Source organism: Stenella coeruleoalba (genome assembly GCF_951394435.1).
Source record: "Stenella coeruleoalba genome assembly, chromosome: 17".
Lineage (NCBI taxonomy): Eukaryota > Metazoa > Chordata > Mammalia > Artiodactyla > Delphinidae > Stenella > Stenella coeruleoalba.
The window spans coordinates 50,437,933-50,462,519 of record NC_137163.1 but is presented as its reverse complement, the minus strand read 5'-3'; positions in this window follow the sequence as shown (position 1 = coordinate 50,462,519).

The window sequence follows — 24,587 nt, the reverse complement described above, 5'->3', positions numbered from 1 at the left end:
TAAGACCTCAGAAAAAAATGGAGGCAAAGATCGAGAGGATGCAAGAAATGCTTAACAAGGACCTAGAAGAAATAAAGAACAAACACCTAGAAGTATTAAGTAACAAAAATTCAGGTGAACAATACAATAGCTGAAATGAAAATACACTAGAAGGAATCAATAGCAGAACAACGGAGGCAGAAGAACAGATAAGTGACCTCCTGGAAGACAGAATGGTGGAATTCACTACCATGGAACAGAATAAAGAAAAAAGAATGAAAAAAAAAATGAAGACAGCCTAAGAAACATCTAGGACAACATTAAACACACCAAAATTCATATTTTAGGGTTCTGAGAAGGAGAAGAGAGAGAAGGGACCCGAGAAAATATTTGAAGAGATTAGTCAAAAACTTCCCTAACACTGGAAAAAAATAGCCACTCGAGGGGCTTCCCTGGTGGTGCAGTGGTTGAGAGTCCGCCTGCCGATGCAAGGGACATGGATTTGTGCACCGGTCCAGGAAGATCCCACATGCCATGGAGCGGCTGGGCCCGTGAGCCATGGCCACTGAGCCTGCGCGTCTGGAGCCTGTGCTCCACAACGGGAGAGGCCACAACAGTGAGAGGACCGCATATCACCAAAAAAAAAAAAAAAAAAGGAATGAAATTAGAACCCTCTCTAACACCATACAAAAAAGTAAACTCAAAATGGATTAAAGACCTAAATTTAAGACCAGAAACCATAAAACTCTTAAAGGAAAACATAGGAAGAACATTCTTTGACATAAATCACAGCAAGATCTTTTTTGATCCACCTCTTAGAGTAATGGAAGTAAAAACAAAAAGAAAAAATGGGACCTAATGACTCTTAGAAGCTTTTGCACAACAAAGGAAACTATAAACAAGACAAAGAGCAGCCCGCAGAATGGGAGAAAATATTTGCAAACAAATCAATGGACAAAGGATTAATCTCCAAAATTTATAAACAGCTCATGCAGCTCAATATTAAAAAAACAAAAAACCCAATTGAAAAATGGGTAGACAACTTAAAGAGACATTTCTCCAAAGAAGACATACAGATGGCCAAGAGTCACATGAAAATCTGCTCAACATCACTAATTATTAGAGAAATGCAAATCAAAACTACAAGGTATCACCTCACACCGGTTAGAATGGGCATCATCAGAAAATCTGCAAACAACAAATGCTGGAGAGGGTGTGGAGAAAAGGGAACCCTCTTGCATTTTTCGTGGGAATGTAAATTGATACAGCCACTATGGAGAACAGTATGAAGATTCCTTAAAAAGCTAAAAATAGAATTACCACATGACCCAGCAATCCCACTACTAGGCATATACCCAGAGAAAACCATAATTCAAAAATACACATACATCCCAATGTTTATTGCAGCACTATTTACAATAGCCAGGTCATGGAAGCAACCTAAATGCCCATCAACAGATGAATGGATAAAGAAGATGTGGTACATTTATGCAGTGAAATATTATTCAGCCATAAAAAGGAACGAAATTGGGTCATTTGCTGAGACGCATATGGACCTATAGACTGTCATACAGAGTGAAGTAAGTCAGAAAGAGAAAAACAAATATTGTATATTAATGCATGTATGTGGAATCTAGAAAAATGGCACAGATGAACTGGTTTGCAAGGCAAAAATACAGACACAGATGTACAGAACAAATGTATGGACACCAAGGGGGGAAAGCAAGGGGTGGGGTGGTGGTGGTGGGATGAATTGAGAGATTGGGATTGACATATATACACTAATATATATAAGATAGATAACTAATAAGAACCTGCTGTATAAAAAAAGTAAAATTGAAAAAAATTATATTTAACTTCTAGACATTTACAGTTTCCATATTTTTAATTTTTTCATATGATTCTTGGTTAGTGTTAGGCCACTTGACATACTAAATAAACTGAAAAGCAGCATATTTTAAAACCACATTTTTAAAAAACATTCTTTTGTGAAAAAATAAATTTAATGTTATATAGTTAATAAATACATATATTTTATCTGAATAAAAAAAGAATTTATAATCTAATTTATTAACACCACTGAATCTAGGAAAATATTCCAACCTCACACAATGAGACATAAAGCCTTTTCTGAATTACAGACACATAGCCAGAGATACAGAAATATATAGATAGATGGGACTTCCCTGGCAATCCAGTGGTTAAGACTCTGAGCTTCCACTGCAGGAGGCTTGGGTTGGATCCCTGGTCAGGGAAGTAAGATCCTGCATGCCACGTAGCAAGGCCAAACAAACCAAAAAGAAACAGATAGATAGAATTTATAAGGTTAACTTTCCAATATTAGACATGAATCAAGAATGACTCACGGTTTGCATCAAATAATTATTTTTTTCCTATAGATGCAAATTTTTTATTTAAGTTCAAAATAGACAAATATGCAAGCAGAAAAGACTAACATATCTGATTCTTTGTTATCTCTCCTCCAACAGAGACATGATCTCTGTAATCCATTAGTGTTTATAGAGATTACCAAATGATGAGACCATAAAATCGAATTCTGAGTTAAAATCATACTAACAAGCCAGGTCCTTTGTCATGTCTCACCCCACACAGAATAGATCTCTATAAAACATTAATCCATATGCAAAGATCATTAAATGGTCAAACCATAAAAAATTCCAAACATGAAATAACTTATCATCCAAAAAAAAAAACAAAAATGAAATTAATAAACAGTAGAAATATAATTAGAAAAACAAGAGAGTTGGCCAAGTTAGACCACCACTTTGGATTCACCTCTGAGAAATTAAACCCATGAGGTACATTTTTCTAGGATAAATTTTACCTAACTCTGATAGTGAAACCCATTTTGCATCTTGGTGAAAAACCTCAAAACTGTTAAAAGATAATTTCAGAAAATGTAAAATCATTATTCACTACAGAAAGAAGAATTGACACATATAAAGAACTTGTTTTACTCATATGATGCAAGGAAACAAGTCAGATATGATAACCAGTTCAAAGGATAAGTCAGAATAGCATAAATTTATATAGAGTAAAGGGACATTGACTTAAATTACAAATGTGAATAAAATCCTTTTTTTTTTCTGTCATAGAGGGGAGGATGTCAATTAAAATCACTACCAGAGAGGACAGAATTTACCTAAAACTTATAAAGAGTAACAAAATAGCTCAAAGACAATGACCAGGGCAGAAACTGACAAATAAAGAAGGATAGACTACAGATGATACATAGTCTTCCATTGAAACAAAAATATTTTTTACAGAAGTACTCCTATATTTTATACCTATAACATCATTACTTGAATGGCACAATCAATATTAACTTGCAGAAACATTTAAGGTGACTGTAAAAATACAGGACTTCTTTGTTGTTTCCACATTGTTTTAGATTCACTAAGTATTGTGAAGATAGCTTAGAAAAAAGAGATTCACTGTTACCCACACCACCTTAAATCCTGTAAGGCTTGGCATTTGCTACTAATGGACAGAAAACAAAATTTGCTCTTTTTTTATACTTTGTGAACAACTAGATGGGGGTCAAGAAAGATATTTGTATACAAAGTATTTACCAATCCATCCCTTCCTCCAATATAATGCAAACCTAGGTCCAATATTATTAATCTTCAAATCTCTGCTTTAGTGCCTAGAGGGTGTAGTTTTTCCTCTCATTGTGTCTCACTGTTTTGCTGAATGTGACAGATACCAGAAATTATCTCTTGCTTCCAGGATTCTCAGCCTGATCCAAACTGGCAGATCTTGTCCCAATAATAAGCGTATTCTCATTAAAATTGGTCTATTCTAGGCCATAATTTAAAGGACTCTTTAACTGATCTAATTCTCCCTTGTTATGGTCACGGTTCCATATAATGAGTTCCTACAATGTACCTCTTTGTTAATATATCTGTGCTTTTCTAGTTTCTTAGAGATCAAAAACACTATGGGTGGGGACTCCAGAGACAGTGGCCAGCAGGCCAGGGAGCCACCTGGGGACAGTCAAGCTAAAACCATACTATATTAGGTGCTAACTGCATATCTAGGAAAATAGCAGCATGTTGAGTAAGTTAATATAGTAAAGAAAATCTCAATTCTGTAGCTGATCTCTGACCCGGGCAGCCTGAGGAGGCTGTGATGCTTAGTTCTGGTGCTAAGCACTGTCATTGCCTCTTTTTTTGTGAGTCTAACAATCTTAAACTCTTATCCAATATTTGGCAGGAATAATGAAGGTGCACATATTATTGATTCAGGGGGAAAAAAAAAAGAAAGATGAAGAAGTACCATTTGGTTTAGCTTCTCCTGTCTCTTGTTTCCATGACAGCTTATCAGGGTACCAGACTCTTACCCAGGTTGCAAGCAGCTCCTCCTCATCCTGATCATAGGCTTTATTATATGTATGTGCAGAAGCATCAGATGAACATACCCTGCATATTAGGGATAAAGCACCATCTGCCCATGTACAGGCTTCTGTTTTCTGTAAAGGAAACAGTGACTTTGTTATCTTTGCCCTTTTTTAAATTCTTATCACTGATGATAAGCTTGCCCAGGCTAATTCCAGGACATAGAGTGAAGCTGGTAAGCAATGGAAAGCATTTGAAAACAATGGACCTAGACATTGCTTTTTTTCTTTTCTTTTTTTTTTTTTTTTTTGCGGTACGCGGGCCTCTCACTATTGTGGCCTCTCCCGTTGCGGAGCACAGGCTCCGGACACGCAGGCTCAGCGGCCATGGCTCACGGGCCCAGCCTCTCCATGGCATGTGGGATCTTCCCGGACCGGGACACGAACCTATGTCCCCTGCATCAGCAGGTGGACTCTCAACCACTGTGCCACCAGGGAAGCCCAACATTGCTTTTTCATCCTGAGAAGGTTTTTGTCTTTTCTCTACTATATTTGTTAAAATGGCTTTCAAAACCACTGTGACATTTTAAAAATTAAATTGTTTTTATTTCTTACAAAATAATGTATGTCTATTATAACAAAAAAAGCTAAATAAAAGGAGAGTAAGAAGTCTAATGGGGATTTCTATACTAAAAAAATAAAAGTAGGCCATGCTATTTTTGTATCCTTTAAAAATATAGTATATTGTATCCATACATTTTCTGTATTGTCTGCAGGCACTCATCTAATATTTTGTATACAATTGCTCACATAAAGCAACTATGAAATAAGTACTATTATTATCCCACAAGACAATTTGAGACACAAATTCACCCTATTAGTGGTGGAGCTGTGATTTGACCACATTTTTAAGCAGGTTACTAGGTCATGCCTATGTTATCAGATGCATCTATAAGATGATTTTAATGAATACAGTGTTCTCTGATATAGCTATTTGAACCATTCCCCCCTTATAAGACATGTTAAACACTAGTTTACAAAACAAGGTAAATCTGTGTGACTCATACACATTTAAAAATAAAGTCTTGATAAGATTATATTTAACCCATTAAAGAGGAAACTGTAAGGTGTTAAAACCTCTTCAAAAGAGAAGGAAAGAGAAAGAGAGAAAGAGATTTATAGAGCAATAATAATGAAATCAATGTGCAAATGGGGACAAAACTAGTTTCTTTCATGATGTAGGAAGGAAGTCAATTGAACCACCAAAGGATAGAATTTACATGTCTACAGACAAAAATTATTTTGCATTACTATGAGTTATATGCATATAGAGTTGAAAATACCTCTCCTGGAATCTGTTAATGCTGGATAGACAATACATGATTTTCCAACTTTTCCCTACAGATGCTTAAATTGTTTCTAACTTTTTATTGTTATAAATAATTCTTCAGTAAATAATTTTATATACATTTTGTGCATATATGTATTAATTCCTTACAATGAATTTATATATGTGAAATCCCTTTTCTCAGGTTAGAGATGTACACTGTCAAAGTCCTCCAACAAATGAAGCTGTACAAATTTCCCCACACGTAAAATGACAATGGATATTAAGTTCTCTGACTTTTTAATCTTCACTTGTTTATTCCATTTTAACAGTGACAGAAGGTGCATTTTATACATCAGAGCAGAATTAAAGTTGTGGCGTTTTGCAAACTGAAAACTTAGAAAATATTGCCTTGAGTAAAGTAACCTCTATTGAAGGCATTAGATGAATTTATCATAAAACCGTGTTCTTAAGGTGGCCAATAAAAGGGCACTTAGTCATTTACATTATCTCTTTGACAAGGAAAAATTGCATGCAAATTTTACACACAGAGAGAGACACAGATATACACTGTAAATTCAAGAAGTAATCAAGAAGAAAGGAAAGGATAGTTATATGAACGAATACAGATGAATACTGATTGTATAAATAAGAATTCTTATGATGTTTAAAAAATACATACAGGATTAAAGTACATAGCAAAAAATAGCACATAACTTGAGGGATGAAAAAGTTAAAATGCTCCAATGCTTTGGCACTACCAAAAATCTCTAAAAGAATATTCCAAGCCTTCTTCAAATACTATCTGTAATGGGTAAAATTGTGTCCTCGAAAAAGTTTTTTCAAGCTCCACCACATGGTACCTGTGAATGTTATTGGGAAATAGGGTGTTGGCAAATGTAATCAAGTTGAGTTGAGGTCATACTAGATGAGGGTGGGATGTAATCCAATGACTGGCATTATTAGAAGAGGCAAATTTGGGCATAGAGTCACAGGAAGAATGCTATGTGATGATGGAGGCAAAGATTGGAGTGATGCACCTAGAAGCAAAGGAATGCCAAGGATTGCTGGCAACCATCAGAAGCTAGGAGAGAGTCCTGGAATGGATTCTCAGAACAGCTAGAAGTAATCAGTCCTACTGACACTTTGCTTTTGGACTTGTAGCATCCAGAACTGTGAGTGAATAAATTTTTGTTGTTTTAAGCCACCCAGATTGTGGAATTTTATTATAGCAGCCCTAGTAAACTAATATACTATCTGGTCAGAAAAATCTGATATCCAAACTATTTCATATTTAATTCTCAGTAAAATTGCAATAACTAGATTTTATACACTCTAAAACTGAGTGAATTTATACTTTTCTGTAAGGAAATATCCATTTTAACTCTTTTCATAGATACTCTTACAGAATTTTGTTTTATTTTAGCTCCTCTCTTTCAGTCTTTCTCATTCATATGTACCATAGGGTCCAAATTTCAAAGCACTTCCATGTGTGTGTATAATATATTTTAAGTCTATTCTAATCAGTAGTGCTAAAGTCAAACACAGGCTAAAGTCTATTAATATATTTCTCTACCTACTAGTGTTATCCCATTACTTTCCTTAAAATCCTTCTAATATATTTTCTAAGATATAGACTCCATAGTCTACAAAGGAAAACAATGGTCATAATTAAAATCAGGAAGAATTTGTAGAGTTGAGGTTTCATTTATGTCAATATTACTTCCACTCTTGATCCCAATTCATTTGTCATCAAACTGCTCAGATTTAGAGCATTAGCATTAGGTTCACAACACAAGTGGCAAAGTGTCTTCTATAATGAATCACACTTTGAAATAATTTTCTAGTTTGATCTAGTTGAATATACTGCTGACCTTCAGCTCTATAATAGAAGAACCACTTGTTTAACCAAGATTCTTTCAGAAAAGATGAGGGGAATAGCTGGAAATCAAGAACCTGACATCTTTACTTAATAATATTACTGTCTTAGTCTGTTTTAGCTGCTGTAACAAAATACCCTAGACTGGGTGGTTTATCAATAATATAACCTTATTTCTTACAGCTCTGGAGGCTAGAGATTCTAAGATCCAGGTACCAGCACATTGGGTGTCTGGTAAGAGACCACTGCTTGTTTCATAGATGGTTGTCCTTTTGCTATGTCTTTGTATGGGAGAAGGAGCAATAAAGTTTGCTTGGGTCTCTTTCATAAGGACACTGCTGACCTAAAACAGGCTACCAGATATTTCTTCAATAAAGATGGGTTTATTCACAATCAGCAAAGGATTGCAGTTTGGGGTCTGCAACCACGCTGAGCCTTGTGCAAGTTCTTCTGTAGGGGAAGGAGAACACTTTTACAGAGGGGAAAAGGAAGTTGGGAGGGCTATAGTAAACAGAGTCCATGGTTTTTCATTGGTTGAGTCCTTGTCAGGAAAGAGGAGTTTTTTCTTCCTGTTATGCTCTGCTATCCTTGCAGGACATGAGAGCTCCCCTGTCTGGTCTCCAAACTCTTCTTAATTGAGGTTTCTGTTTACTATTATTTTTTTACAACACCAATCCCATTCATGAACACTCCACCCTCATTAGTGACACCAAGTCTTCTCTCAAAGGCTCCACATTTTGATACCATCATATTGGGGAATAGGATTTCAAAATACATATTGGGCGGTGGTGACATATTCAGTATAACAATTACCAGTATAATTATACAGGAACTCAGAAGCCCAGCCAATCACTAATAAGATTTTGTTAAGAATATTTATTGAAAATCAAGAAAAAATGTAGAATATGTAAAACAATATATTTTATTTGCTCCTTTATTTATATGTTATAATTTGTGCTACATCTTGTTTAAGGTTTTCAATAAAAACACATTTTAATCACTTTGTGGCAGAAATAAAGAATATCACAAAACTTATCATGACACTACTTGAAAAAGTAAATTGACACTTAGATCTGACATATTTAGTCAGTTTTTCTTTAATGCTTAGAAAGAATGGTGTTAATCTCTCTTTTCTTGTCACTGCATGCTATATCAGGAACAGCCAAATTGCTTGTATAAAGTTCAAACTAAATATAAAATCATTTTGTTCAGAACATGTCTTTACTCAGTGGTTAGGTGGCATTTTCTAAATGGGCCTTCTAAACAGTACTTGGAAAATTTTCTCCAAAAGGTCATTTTCTACCACTTGAAAATTCTTTTTTTCCTGAGAATTTTTCTGTGTCATACTCATGAGGGCATTACTTACTTGTGGTAGGGCTTTTTGACTTTCACCTAAAAGAAATGGGTATAATTTATTTATTTCTGTCATAATCTACATCTTCTCATTATTAAGGAGTAACTATTAATATAAAGTAATTTTATATTGAAGGCATTATGAGGACAATTAATTAAAAATTAGGATATGAAATTGCTGTAAGGGCACTTTTAATGCCCTAAAATGGTTTCTACTTTCTGTCCAGTAGTCTCCCATTACAATCAGGAATTATAAAGCAATGATTAAGAGAGTATAAAGACCATAAGAAACGAAAATGATGTTGAGCATCTAGAGCAGTGGTTCTCAACTCTGGCTGCACATCAAAATTACCTGGGGGACTTTTAGAAAATACCAGTGCCTGTGTCCCACCCTTAGAAATTCTGATATAATCATTCTGGACTGGGGTCTGGGCAGTGGTAATTTTAAAAGCTCCATAGGTGATTCTAAAATGCACTCAGGTTTGAGACTCATTTTCTAGACTAGAAAACTGATCCTTAATCTTTTCTTAATTTCTGGCATCTTTGAGAATTTGTTTAAAGTTATGCTTGTCTCCTCCAATATAATACACAGAATTCAGGGGGCTTATAGACACACCCTCTTAAGTCATATCCCTTGATGCAATTAAAATAATTGGCACATATCCAAGTTACCCATTAAGAACCTCTAGTTTAGCAGAAAAATAAAATTGTAAGAAATACGGTAGTATCATACTGGATCAAATCAGATCTATAACCTCTCGGTGACTTAACAGAGGAAGCTTGATATGAAGAATAACTAAATAGATAAAATAACTGTAGGATATAAAGAAACTATATGACATCCTAGGGCTGAGGGATAGTCCATAGGGAGGGCGAACATGAAAAGAGGATCCCTGACTAGATCTGGGGTACAGACCTCATTGGAGAGGGTTTAGTGGAACCCACTGGATGGCAGAGCAGTTTGCTGGTTTGCCAAGACAGAGCTGGTCTTCAGTCTTGAGGCAAATAGGGTGCAACCCTTCCAACAGCAGGCCGGATGGGTGAGCAATAGCTGATGATGGGGGTTTCAGTGTGTTGTGGGACTGGGAGTACCAATGTGGGCTGGAGACCTACAACACAGGATGTTCTTATGGGGAGGAATATGAGGACAGGATCACCAGGAAACTGGAGCAGCAAGGCAAATAGGTCAAATAGGATTTTTAAAATTTAATTTTATATTGGTGTATTTACAATATTGCATTAGTTTCAGGTGTACAGCAAAGTGATTCAGTTATACATATACATGTATCCATTCTTTTTCAGTTTCTTTTGACTAAACTTTAGATGAGTTTCTTCTTGACTGTAACCCCATTGCTTCCCTTTTCCTACAGCATTTATTTTTAGAAAACTTGCAATTGTAAATTATTTTTCTGCCCCTTTGATATGTTAATCCTCTCCCAGACTCTTGCCAGATTGACAACCTGGGTTGTCCTTTTTTCAAGGACGTGGGTGCCATTCTTTTGAAATGTTATAATCAAGAAAAATAGTGTTCCTCTCTCCCAGTCTCTGTGAAAGAGTAAGAACCTAACTATGATCAGTAAATTAGCAAATGCATGTGGCTTAATCATACTGACAACTTCTCCCCTAACTTTTCACCCAGTACTTCTCCAGTAGCTCACACTAGCATTTAAAAACTCTCTCACCTTCTGTTTCAACAGATTTAAATTCAGTCCCTTTTCCCTTATGCAGTGATCTTGAATACAGCCTTCCTTTCCTATTTAAAACATCTGGGGCAATTTTTCTTTGATAATTATTACAGCATATATGTTAAAAAGTGAATTTAGATTTCAAAGGCAATAAATTTATAACTGACACAAATATTCACTTTCCTTGTATTTATTTGAAGGAAACTTGATTCATTCCTTATAACTGATCATTTTACCATTGATTAAAATGTACTGAGATACAGCATTTAAAGAGATATTTCCAAAAGAACCTTGATCTTCCAGTACTGTGTTGAATACAAATGATGAGAGTAGGCATCTAGGCTTGTCCCTGATCTTTGAGGAAAATATCTCAGTTTTTTACTTTGAGTATTAACTGTGAGTTTATCATATATGGACTTTATCACTTTGAAGTATATTCCTTCTATATTTAATTTGTTGAGAGTTTTTTTGTCATGAATGAATATTGAATTTAGTCCTAACCAGAGCAATTAGACAAGAAAAAGAAATAGAAGACATCCAAATCAGAAAGAAAGAAAAAAAATTGTCTCTGCAGATGGCATAATCTTATATATAGAAAACCCTAAAGACTCCAACAAAAAACAGAATTAACAAATGAATTCAGTAAAGTTGCAAGATAAAAAATAATCATACAAATATTAGTTGCATGTTTACAGGCTAAGAACAAACTATAAGAAAGAAAAATTAAGAAAACAATTACATTTATAATAGCATCAAAAAGAGTAAAATACTTAGGAATAAATTTAACCAAGGAGGTGAAAAACCTGTACACTAAAACTAAAACATTGGTGAAAGAGATCTAAGAAGACACAAATAAATGGAAACATATTTTGTGCTCATGGATTGAAGAATTAATATTGTGAAAATTTCCATACTACTCAAAGCAATCTATAGATTCAATACAATACTTATCAAATTCCAATTACATTTTTCATAGAAATAGAAGATGTAATCCTAAAGTTTATATGGAACCACAAAAAACTGTGAATATATTAAAGAATCTTGAGCAAGAACAAAGCTGGAAGCACCACACTTTCAGACTTCAACTTACGTTACAAACTAATAAAAAAAGAATGCTTTACTGGCATAAGAACAGGCACATAAACCAATGGAACAGAATAGAAGGCCCAGATACAAGCCCATACATATATGGTCAACTAATTTTCTACAAGGGTACCAAAAATACAATATGGGGAAAGGATAGTCTCTTCAATAGATTGTTGGGAAAATTTGATAGCCACATGTAGAAGAATGAAATTGATATCCTTATCTTACATGATACAAAAAAACAACCAAAATCAGACTAAAACCTAAACCTAACACCTGAAACCACAAACCTCCTAGAAGAAAATGTAAAAAAAGAGCTCCTTGATGTTGGTCTTGGCAGTGATTTTTTGGATGTGACAAACAAAATCACAAGCAACAAAAGTAAAATTTAACAACTGGGATTACATATAACTAAAAAGCTTTTGTACAACAAAGGGAACAATCAACAAAATGAAAAGACAACCTACAGAATGAGAGAAAATATTGTAAATCACATATCTAATAACTGATTAATATCCAAAAATATGTAAGGAACTCCAATAACAATAGCAAAAAAACAACCCAATTTTAAAAATGGAAAAAGGACCTGAATAGCTATTTCTCCAAAGAAGACACACAAATGGTTAACAGGTACATGAAAATGTACTCAATATCATTAATCATCAGGGAAGTGCAAATCAAACTCACAGTGACATATCACTTCATACCTGTTAGAATGATTATTATCAAACAAACAAAAAATAACAAGTGTTGACAAGGGCATGTTGAAAAATAGGGAACCCTGGTATGCTGTTGGTTGGAATGTAATTGGTACAGGCTTTATGAAAAACATATGGAGATTTCTCAAAAAAATTAAAAATAGAACTACCATATGATCCAGCAATCCCACTTCTGGGTATGTATCCAAAGAAACTGAAATCAAGATACCTGCACTACCACATTCATTCCAGAGCTATTCACAATTGCCAACATATGGAAAAAACCTAAATATCCATCAGTGGATGAATGGATAAGGAAAGTGTGGTGTATATAAATATATATATATATGCTAAGTGAAATAAGACAGAGAAAAATAAATACTGTACATCTCACATATATGTGGAACCTAAAAAAGTCAAACTTAGAGAAGAAAAGAGTAGAATGGTGGTTACCAGGGGTTGACAAGAGGAGGAAATGAGGACATAATGGTTAAATGGTACAAAGTTTCAGTTATGCCAGATAAATTAATTCTGAAGATCTACTCTACAGCATAGTGCCTATAGCTAACACTACTGTATTATATTTTTAAAATTTTCTAAGCTTGTAGATCTTAAGTTTAGTGTTCTTACCACACACACAAAAAAATAATAATAATAAAGGACCAGGGGGAAACTTTGGGATATAAAGGATGTATCTATGGCTTTGATGGTGGTGATGGCTTCACTGACATATACTTATCCCCAAACTCATTGATTCGTATACAATAAATAAGTACAGATTTTTATATGTCAATCATACCTTAATAAATGCTCTAAAACAAATGAATAAAAAGAAGAAACAACTGCCAAACAAGGAGGTCTTAATAACTTGAGAGGATGGAAGATAGAGTGTGGCATCAACACAATAATTATTAAGCAAAACTGTGAAGGACAGAAGGTTTTGTAGTTTCACCCTTCTCCATTTTGCCTTTTCCTCTTACCCCAAATTTTTTCCTTTTGCTTCTTCACTGAATGAAATTCTCTATTCTGCCACTTCTTGAAATATTCCTCTTGGCTTTTCTTTGTTTTTCCTTTGCTCTCAATCAAATTATATCTGTTCCATGTACCATTCTATCAGTACCTCACTAAATGGATATGCTATTTTTACCCAGGTGTTAATAGCTAAAATAATTTTCCTATTGGCATACTAATTTTAATTTGCTGTATTGCCTTAACACAAAGAATGAGTATGAAGGACATTTCAGACACTGTTGAATGAGGTATTGGGGGGCAATAAAACATACTTTGCATTTTTCAGATAAAATCTTTATTTGCTTTATTATGGGAAACTCAAGCATTGAGTTCTAAACAAAGTTTAGTGATAAAAGGAGCAATGATCATGTCTCACCTCTACACAGCTGTAAAATCTGTGTCTTTCCAAATGGTACTAGGAGTTGTCAAAGTAATCATGTGGAGGTCTTTGCATTAAATAAAAAATCATCAACCTTCAACTTTAAGAAGACAACTACACTGAAGTAATGTATGCTTGTGTTAAAGCTAGAGATTAATAACTAGAAAACTTGGATAAATTGTGCCTGTTTGGTGAGCTGAATGGAACCAATCAAAAATTTGGCAGTGGAAGTGTCCTCAAAATGCGCTTCAGCAGGCCTTTCAAATGTGACACACAAGCCATTATATACAGGCTGTTTTATAACATCAGTAGCAGAACCCAGACCAGCCTAGGGAGTTATCCAAAAGAACTGCCAGTATCTCTCTCCAGCAAATGGCTATCTAAAATTGTTCAAAGTGAAGAGACATGTGCCCCTCTGTAACCGCTAAGAAAAATTACTAATTCCCACTTAAATATATTAAGGACATATAATTTTTATTATTTCTCTTTTCAAATTGCATTCATATCTGATACAAATCAGAAATAATCCTAGATGGTAAACCCTGTAATCAGGACATTAATTGTGTATATAAAGAACTTTTAAAATAAACTAATGAATGAATGGATACATAGATTAATTAATTAATCAATTTTAGAAAAAAGCCTTACTGAAGAATTATTTGAGACCTTTCTGAGTATCTTCAGGTTTAAGCAATTCTATCTGATTTAGCAAGGTAAGTTTCTAACAGTAAATTCTTTATTTTATTCAATTTGATTCCATGTTTTCCACCTCAACTCTCAGTTTTTCCAACATTCACCACCCCTATAAGCAGAAAGCTTCTCTATTAAACATCTGCACTATCAGGAAAACTTGTGAAATACATTGAAATGGACAAAGAAATATTACTGGATGTCCAGTGTAGCTTAACCCTTGAGGTTGTCTCAAACTTTCATTGTCTTTGAGCTAATTTACAACTTTGTTAGTGGTAGAAAACCAATAATGCAAATAATCATTGTCCTTAGAAATACAAAAGAATTATGGAATGCAGTTGATGACTGCCTTATAGATAAGTCAGATTTGCATCATATCAACATTTATTATTACCTAAATATGTGTAGTTTTTGAATTTTTCCTTGACACAGTTGCAGCATTTTACTAATTCTTCCATTAATTAGTAAATTAGAGTTTTGACATGTTTATTTTATAATTATATAAGATTATGATTTTATCTTTGAATAAACTTATCCTTTAACATCCTCTTGAATGGATAAATAATAAGTGGTACATATATACAATGGAATATTACTCAGCCATAAAAATGAACAAAACTGGGTCATTTGTAGAGACATGGAAGGACCTAGAGACTGTCATACATAGTGAAGTAAGTCAGAAAGAGAAAAACAAATATATATTAATGCATATATCTGGAATCTGAAAAAAATTGGTATAAAACAACCTTATTTACAAAACAGAAATAGAGGCACAGATGTAGAGAAAAAAAACATATGGAAACCAAGGGGGTGTGGTGGGATGAATAAGTAGATTGGGCCTGATGTATATGCAGTATTGATATTATGTAAAAAATAGATAAAAAATGAGAACCTATTGTATAGCACAGAAAACTCTACTCAATGCTCTGTGGTGACCTAAATGAGAAGAAAATCCTAAAAAGAGGGGATATATGTACACGTATAGCTGATTCACTTTACTGTACAGTATAAACTAGGATAAACTGTACTCCACCAAAAAAATATCCTCTTGCACTTTCTCTTGCAATGCAGTCTGCTCCCCAGCACTTTGATAATATTAATCCTTTAGATAATTCATTCTACCATTCTATCACCATCCCAAGGTGCCAAGAAAGAATGCTGGTGGAGTAAGCATTGTGAGGGGGTATGGGGGAGTGGTGAAGTGTTGGGTAAGATACTGACAAAGTTAGAGGAAAATGAATGGTTTAATCTCAGGGGAGAGTATCCAAAAAGAAGTCAAGATTCCTAAGCATTGGATGCTATTACCAAAACCTCTTTATATTATCTTTCTTTCACTTTCATCCTCCAAAAAGTGCAGAAAGAAGACACATTCTGTTACATAAATATCATAAATATGTTGGCTGGATTGTCCAAGTAAATTAAGAGTTAGAAGATATTTGTGAAAAACTAGTCACTTCTAAGTCCCAGTTTTCAAACTTTCGCTTCCAATTTTTACTTTCAATATATAGGTGAAATTCAACCTCATTTTCTAGGATAGTTTTTTGTTTTTTTGTAAAGTTTGGAGTTTTTTAAAGTACCTTTTAAAATTTAATTTCATTAAAGCAAGATGAAAGCCTTCTTGCTAAAATCTGGATAAGGCAAGGGTGTCCACCCTCACCACTTCTATTCAGCATAGTATTGGAAGTTCTAGTCACAGCAAAGAGGCAAGAAAAATAAATTAAACATTTCCAAATTGGAAGAGGAGATAAAATTGTCATTATATGCAGATAACATAATACTGTATATAGAAAATCTTAAAAATTCAACACAAAAAATACTAGAACTGAAAAACAAATTCAGCAATGTAGCAGGATACAAGATTAACATACAGAAATCTGTTGTACTTCTTTACACTAACAATGAAATATCAGAAAGGGAAAGTAAAAAAAACAAAAACAAAAACAAAAAACACTTCTAACACCACATCAAACAGTAAAATACTAATAACCTAAATGGGAAAAGAACTTGAAAAAAATACATGTCTGCTTAATCACTTTGCTTTACACGGAAACTAACACAACATTGTAAATCAACTATAGTCCAATATAAAATAAAAATTATTTTAAATTAAATACTTAGTAATAAACCTGACCAAGGTGGGGAAAGACTTATATGCTGAGAACTATAAAACACTTATAAAGAAAACTGAAGATGATTCAAAGAAATGAAAAAATATCCCATGCTCTTGGATTGTAAAAATTAATATTGTTACAATGGCCATACTACCCAAAACAATCTACAGATTTCATTTGATCCCTATTAAACTATCCATGACATTTTTCACAAAATTAATACAGATAATCCTAAAATTAATATGGAACCATAAAAGTCTCAGAATGGCAAAAGCAATCCTGAGGAAAAAGAACAAAGCAGGATATATAACCCTCCCAGACTTCAGACAATACTACAGAGCTACAGTAATCAAAACATCATGGCTTTGGCACAAAAAAACAGACATTTGGATCAATGCAATAGAATAGAGAGCCCAGAAATAAACCCACACACCTAGACCCCATTAATCTTTGACAAAGGAGGCAAGAATATACAATGGAGGAAAAACAGTCTCTTCAGCAAGTGGTGTTGAAAATCAGTGAATTTAGAACACACTTTCACAACGTACACAAAAATAATCTCAAAATGGCTTAAAGACTTAAATAAAAGACATTACACCATAAAACTCCTAACAAAGAGCATGGGCAAAACATTCTCTGACATAAATTATACCAATGTTTTCTTAGGTCAGTCTCCATGGCAATAGAAATAAAAGCAAAAATAAAATGGGACCTAATCAAACATAATCAAAGGAAAACCATAAACAAAATGAAAAGGCAACCTATGGACTCGGAAAAGATATTTGCAGACAATGTAACTGACAAAGGACTTAATTTCCAAAACATACCAAAAGATCATACAATAACAAAAACAAAACAAACAAAAAAAAACAACCCAATCAAAAAATGGGGAGAACACCTAAATAGATATTTCTCCAAAGAAGACATACAGATGGCACATGAAAATATGCTCAGAGAAATGCAAATCAAAACTATAATGAGGTACCACCTCACACTGGTCAGAATGGCCATCATTACAAAGTCTACAAACAACAAATGCTGGAGAGGCTATGATGGGAAAGTAAATTGGTGCAGCCACTATGGAAAACTGTATGGAGGTTCCTCAGAAAACTAAAAATAGAGTTGTCATATGATCTAGCAATCCCACTCCTGGGCATATATCTGGAGGAAACTATAATTCAAAAAGTTACATGCACCCCAATGTTCATAGCAGCACTATTTTCAATAGCCAAGATATGGAAGCAGCCTAAATGTCCATTGACAGATGAATGGATAAAGAAGATGTGGTACACATACACAGTGGAATACTACTCACCCATAAAAAATAATGAAATAATGCCATTTGCAGCAACATGGGTAAACCTAGAGATTATCATACTAAGTGAAGTAAGTCAGACAGAGAAAGATGAGTGTCGCATGATATCACTTGGATGTGGAAGCTAAAATATGACACAAATAAACTTATTTACAAAACAGAAACAGAGTAACAGACATAAAAACAAACATATGGTTACCAAAAAGGAAACAGGGTGGGGGAGGGATACATTAGGAGTTTGGGATTAGCAGATACAAACTACTATGTATAAAATAGATAAACAACATGGTCTTACTGTATAGCACAAGGAACTATGATCAGTATTCTGTAAATCATAATGGAAAAGAATATGAGAAAGTATATGTATACATATGTATAACTGAACCACTGTGCTGTACACCAGAAACTAATGCAACATTGTTAATCAGCTATACTTCAATTAAAAGTTTTTCATTTCCTAAAGTCCATTCTCTAGTACATCTGTCTTTATTCCCATCTTGCCCCTAGATACTTCATGACATTTTTTTCCCCTTAGATTCCATATATATGTGTTAGCATATGGTATTTGTCTTTCTCTTTCTGACTTACTTCACTCTGCATGATAGACTCTAGGTCCATCCACCTTACTACAAATAACTCAATTTCATTTCTTTTGAGGGGGGAGAAGGGTAAGTTTTGACAAAGTGAGAGAGTGGCATGGACACATATACACTACAAAACGTAAAATAGATAACTAGTGGGAAGCAGCCACATAGCACAGGGAGATCAGCTCAGTGCTTTGTGACCACCTAGAAGGGTAGGATAGGGAGGGTGGGAGGGAGGGAGATGCAAGAGGGAAGAGTTATGGGAACATATGTATATGTATAACTGGTTCATTTTGTTATAAAGCAGAAACTAACACACAATTGTAAAGCAATTATACTCCAATAAAGATGTTAAAAATAAATAAATAAATAAAATAATTTGGACAAAAAAAGTTTTTTCATTTCATTAAAGCAAAAGAGTTGTGGTATTTATTTTATATTTGTAACTTAAATGCTTTTAAAATGTGTATTGAAAATCTTTACTAAGATAAAAAGAATAGATTTATCTTCTGTACTCAATTCCTTCACATCTTTATTGCAATATGATTTACATTCCATAAGTAGTGTACAGTGTATATCCCATATAAAGTGTACAGTTCAATAATTTTTAATATGCTCACAAATTGTGTTGCAACCATCACTGCTACCTAATTTTAGAACATTTTCGTCACCTTAAAATGATAGGTGGTAATTCCTTATTCCCAACCATATGTCAATAGCAAGCAACTATTATCTATTTTCTCTTAAGGTTTGTCTATTCTGGACCTTTTATATAAATGAAATCATAAAATACATGGTGTTTTATGAATAGCTTCTTTCACTTAGCATAATGTTTTTAAGGACCATCCATGTTGTAGCATGTATCAGAATTCATTTCCTTTTATGGTAAAATAATATTCCATTGTATGAATATACCATATTTTATTTATCCAGTCACCAGTTAATGGTCAATTGAATTGTTCTTACTTTTTGGCTTTATGAATAATATTGCTATGAACATTCTTGTACAAGATTTTGTGTGGAGAAATTTTTTTTTTCTCTTGGCTGTATATACCTAAGGATAGGATTTCTGGTCATATGGTAATTCTACTTAATATTTTGAGGAACTTTAACACTATTTGCCAGAGTAACACAATTTTACATTCCCACCAACAAGGTAAGAGAGTTCTGCATCCCCACCTAAATGTCTTATTGCTTTTTACTATTATGTCCATTCTAATAGGTATATAGTGATATCTTACTGTGGTTTTATTTGTGGTTTTATTTATTTATTTATTTTAATTTTTCTATTAACTAAAGATGCTGAGCAGATTTTATATGCTAATTGCCCATTTGTATATCATCTTTGAAGAAATGTTTATTCAAGTTCTTTGACCATTTTTAATTGGGTTATTTATCTTTTTACTCTTGTAAGTTTTCTTTATATATTCTGGAACAAGTTCATTGTTACAGATTATTAGTGGTTGAAATGCATTTCTCTCTGAAGAGATGTTAAAGCCCTTACACCCAGCATCTCAGAACTGGACCTTATTTGGAAATAAGATTGTTGAATGTGTAATTAACGAAGTTGATATGATATCACACTGGAGTAGATTGGGCCCTTAATCCAAAATGATTTATATCCTTACAGGAAGATGGCCATTTCAGATGCTGAAACAAATACGTAAAAATGTAGAAGTGACTATGAAATTGGGTAATGGGTAGAGGCTGGAAGAGTTTTGAGGCACATGACATAAAAAGTCTAGACTGTCTTGAAGAGACTGCTGGTTTAAATACGGATATTAAAGGTGATTCTTTTGAAAGCACAGAAAGAAAAGAGAACTTTATAGAAAGCTTCTATCATCTTAGAAAATACATATATTATCAAGAAAAAAATGTTGATAGAAATATGTTACAGGTGCATATGACCATTTCACTGCAGACATACTTGTATGTTGGTCTCTGTGTGTGTGTGTGTGCCTACATGTTGTTATTAATTGTCCCATATCTCCCTGATATTGAGGTACAGGGTATAGTATATGCACCAAATTATTTTTCTAAAGTCAAAAATAAAAATTTAATTCTCAAATACATCTGCACCCAACAATTTCAGATAAGACATATTTTTAGTTTGGCTGAATGTGTTTAGATCTTAGCCTAGAATTTACATGTACACACACACCTATACAAACACACATAAACAAACACACATACACAGCTGTGCACAGGTCTTAGGAAAACTCTTTGTATGTGACGAGAGTTATAAAAGAATACTCATGACAACATTTTTAAATGACAAAATACTGAAAAAAATGGATAAATAAATTATGTATATTTGAGACAATGGCATCTTATAATGAAATAAATATGTGAGAATTAGAGTTATATGTGACTACATAAACATCCCCACAAACTTAAGTTTGAGAAATAAAGCAAATTATAGATGAAATCACACTGTATGACACTTGTTATAGGTGTAAGCATATGAAAAGCTAGCCAATGGATCATTTATGAATATAATTATATATAGTAAAAGTATAAAGAAATGCAACTTCAGTAGAGTGATTACCTGTACTAGGGAGGAAGAGGAAAGCAAAGGTTAAGGGATAAATAGAAGTATAGAGAAGGGCTTCTATTTTCTGATTGGTTCCCAAGTGTTTATCAATTAATATCTGTGTTGGGGGCTGCTAGCTTTCCACAAAATTCTAATCTCTTCTTCCACAGAGTAGAATTTCAGTAAGGCAAATATGGTGACTACATCTGCCAAATTTCTTGCAGTGAGGGTTAGCTACGTGACAAAAGTATAGTCCATAATATGACTTCCAGGTCTAAGCATTAACAGAGAAGTTATGCTTTCTCCGTGATCCACATCTCCCTTCTTTTACAACAGGCTTCAACCAACACTTCAAACATGGAGGAAATAAAAAAAAAAAATGAAGGAATTTGAGGACCTTCTGAATGACTGTAAGGAGAACTGTCTGCCAATTTGTAATAGCTGCTTTGTAATAGTAATATTTAGTAATATTAATAAAAGAGGGAGACTCAAACTTCTATCACTTACATCATTGTTTGTGTGTCTATATAACATTTCTTTATATTTTACCCTGACTAAAACAATTCCTGTGCATTTCATGTGTCTAAAATACTCTATAATATAAAAAGACAAAAGCATAGCACATGTGATATTCTATTATTTTTAAATTTCTTGTAATTTAATATATCTATAAATAAATGGCTTTAAAATCCAAACTTTATAAAAGGAACATATAAGAAAATATTCTTTGCAATATGTACATAATTTATATATATACAATTATGTAAGTGATTGAAAATTTTTATTTTATTTTATTTTTTGAGATACGTGGGCCTCTCACTGTTGTGGCCTCTCCCGTTGCGAAGCACAGGCACCAGACGTGGAGGCTCAGTGGCCATGGGTCACGGGCTCAGCTGCTTTGCTGCATGTGGGATCTTCCCGGACTGGGTCACGAACCCGTGTCCCCTGCATCGGCAGGAGGACTCTCAACCACTGCGCCACCAGGGAAGCCCTGAAATTTTTATTAATTAGTTGCTAAGGTGAAAAAAAAGTAAGTCAGAGAAATGAAAGATTACAGTTCTTATTTCTAACTTATATGATGTTTCTTTTCCTTCTTTAATCTCTCAGTGAATTGATAGCCAGATATAATTCAGTAAATTAAACTTAACATAATTGTTTTTTGTTAAAGATAAATGTTAACAAGTCTTTGAAATATGCCTCCAATAAGTACTTGTACCTTCATTGGACAATACAATTTATTGCACTTTTTATAAAAGGTAAAAATAAAAATACTTAGTAGCATAGCTATTCTGTTGTAGATGTCTTGCTCTTCTAACATCACTTTTATTCCTTTCTTTTGGAAACTTCCACTTTACCATTGTTTGCGACTGTTGTGTAACAGTCAAGGGACCTAATCCATGTTGTAATAATGGGGGGATCTTCCTAAGGTTGAGCTTAAACATAGTGGGTTTTTGTTTTGTTATTTTTTTGGATATGGGCAAATAACCTAAATTAAAAAATTGATGTTTATTTGGGAAAATTGATAATGGATATTGCAAAAGTGTCCTTTTTCTATTCTTTCAGAACAACAGCTATAAGGAATGCATTGTGCTTATTGTATCCATCAGTATTCTGATATGAAAACAGAAGCTTTCCTAGGCATTTCAAATGGCAAAAACTCCAATACAAGTTATTAGAGGCTCACACAGCTTTTGAAGGGCTGGAAAGCAAACATCAGAGACACCATTGCTAGATTTTGGGAAAATCAGAAGTGCAGGATTTACAGGAAAGCTTTTCAGTCATTTCAGATGCTGGCAGAAATAATGTGGGTGATTCTAACTGGATGTCTAGAAGTTAATTGGAAAACCCACGTGTGTAGACTTTCTCTGCCCACACACGTGCCTACAAGCTAGGGAATAATGGTTTCTCCTTCTCCTAAGATTTTCAAACCTCCTGAAATTGTGCTACTTATTAGAATCTAACAGGAACTTCTGCTGATAAGGAGCTCAGGAAAATATAATTCTCAGGCATCTCCCTTGTGATCTAGGGCAGGGTAAGAAAGGCAACAAAGAATATACTGCTTCAGCAACAGGAAATCTGGAACAGAGGCTTGTCCTGTATCCATCTAGCTTCTACATAGAGGAAGACCATCTCCAAGTATAGGTCATTAGAGTCATATAGAGTTGTATTTTTAACCTCATGATTCAGCCTTCCTTTAGACTTCCCAGTTACCTAAGCCAATTGATTTTTTTATTGTATTAAAGACTTTTATTACATTAAAGTATTTGTTTTTGGTATGTTTGTTTGTGTTTTTTGTTTTGAGTTTCATCTGTAAAAACCGAGAGGGTCTTCATTAATGCAAACAGTAGCCGAACTATTGTGAACTATGACCTTAATCAATATGTTCTTCCTCTGATTATGGGAAGATAATGCCTCACAAATGGATGGTGTCTTAGCTTGGGCTACCAAAACAAAATGCCATACAATGGATGGCTTAAACAATAGAAAGTTACTTTCTCATAATTCTGGAGGTTGGAAGTCTGAGATCAGGGTGCCAATGGGTTTGGGTTCTTAAGTGTACCCCTTTCCTGACTTGTAGACTGGTGCCAAATAGCTATATACTCACATGGCCATTCCTCAGTGTGTGCTCATGGAGGGTGAGAGAGACAATAAGCTTTCTGGTGTTTCTTCTTATAAAGAAACTAATCCTATCATGAGAGCCCACCTTCATGACCTAATCTAACCTTAATTATATTCCAAAGGTCTCATCTCCAAATAATATCACATTGAGGCTTAGGACTTCAACATATGCATTTTGAGGGGCATAATGCAATCAATATTATTCCATCCTTTCCCCCTCAAATATACGTCCTTCTCATTTTCAAGATACATTCATTCCATCCCCATAGCACCCAAAGTCTTAACACATTCCAGTAACAACTCATCTAAAGTCTCATCTAAATATAATCTAAATGAAGTAGAAGTGAGATTCAAGGTACAATTCTTCCCGAGGTAAAGTTCTTCTCCAGCTGTGAACCTGTGACACCAGATAAGCCAAAAAATGAATCTAGACACAGACCTACATAATTCACTAAAATTTACTCAAAATGGATTGATCACAGACATACCTGTATAACATGAAACTATAAAACTCTTAGAGATAATATAGGATAAAATATAAGTGACTTTGAGTACAGCAATGACTTTTTAAATACAACAGCAAATTCACAATTCATGAAAGCAATAATTGATAAAATTGGCACCATTAAAATTTTAAAATCTGCTCTACATGTGACATTATCAAGAGAATGGGAAGACATCCCATGAATTAGGAGAAAGTATTTGCAAAAGACATGTCTGATTAAGACTGGCATGCAAAATATGCAAATAATTCAAAACTCAAAATTAAGAAAGTAAAAAAAAAGAGTAAAAATGGTCAAAATCCTAAACAGACAACTTACCAGAAAAGATGTACAGATGGCATATAAGCATATAAGATGTTCCACATCATTTGTTATTAGGGAATTGGAAATTAAAACAATAAGTTACCACTATAAAGCTATTAAAATAACCAAAATCTGGAACATGGAAACCACCAAATCCTGTTAAATATGTGGAGCA